The sequence below is a fragment of the Geospiza fortis genome, unplaced genomic scaffold (genome assembly GCF_000277835.1).
Source record: "Geospiza fortis unplaced genomic scaffold, GeoFor_1.0 scaffold659, whole genome shotgun sequence".
NCBI classification, from domain to species: domain Eukaryota; kingdom Metazoa; phylum Chordata; class Aves; order Passeriformes; family Thraupidae; genus Geospiza; species Geospiza fortis.
Window position 1 is genome coordinate 856,159 of NW_005054530.1, and position 880 is coordinate 857,038.

The following is an 880-nucleotide window of genomic DNA, read 5'->3' on the forward strand; positions in this document are numbered from 1 at the left end:
CAGCAGGATTATTTTTGGCTTGTGAGGCTGCCAGGCCAATCCAAACCCCTCAGGAAGTCGGGGAAATGGTGAGAAGACCGAGAGCGCCTTGAGAAGAAAGCACACACGTGGTGACGAGTGACACGGGTATGCCAGCTCCACAGCTGGAATGCTTTGGCTTTAACGCTCTGTGCTGCCCCCAGAGCCAGAAACAGAGGACCACGGAGGGGAAATCCTCCTGCAGCTGCCTGTGCAGTTTGCAGAGGTGAGCAGCAGGGCCTTGTTTTTGTGCCAGGCCAGACCCGGGAGTCCCCTGCGGCAGAGAGCTGTGCCAGATGCCAGCTGGCAGGGTCGGTTAATTGATGACCCCTCTGCCACCACACCTTGGTCCAGCAGCCAGGTGGATGCTTCTGGGGAAAACACTGCTTGAAACAAAAGGAAACAATCAGAAATATCACGCTGAAAAATAAAGAGGGCTTGAAATTAATTAATGTTGCAAGAAACAGATCAAAGGCAGAAATTCAGATCCATAAAGCTGCAGAGGGGTGTGAATGGAATATTAAATATGTTCTAGGCTGTCCATGGATGGAGGGCAGGCTCTGAATCAACCTGGGGTGCTCAGAGTGTGGCATTTTCCTGTGGGCACAATGCTGGGGAGATGGAGGGAACCCCAGAGAGGGACACAGAATGTTCTGGACCAGGTGTGCCCAGGGCCCTGGCTGGCTGCAGGGGTTGGGTTGGGATTAGGATAAGGATTAGGGTTGGTGTAAGGATTAGGGTCAGGCAGCCCTGTGTGCATCCCCCAGACGTGCTGAAGGCTTTTCCTCACTCATCAGAGCTGACACCCCCAGCACAGCACAGCTCAGCACCCTGGGATTCCTGAGCGCTCCCGGTGATTCCT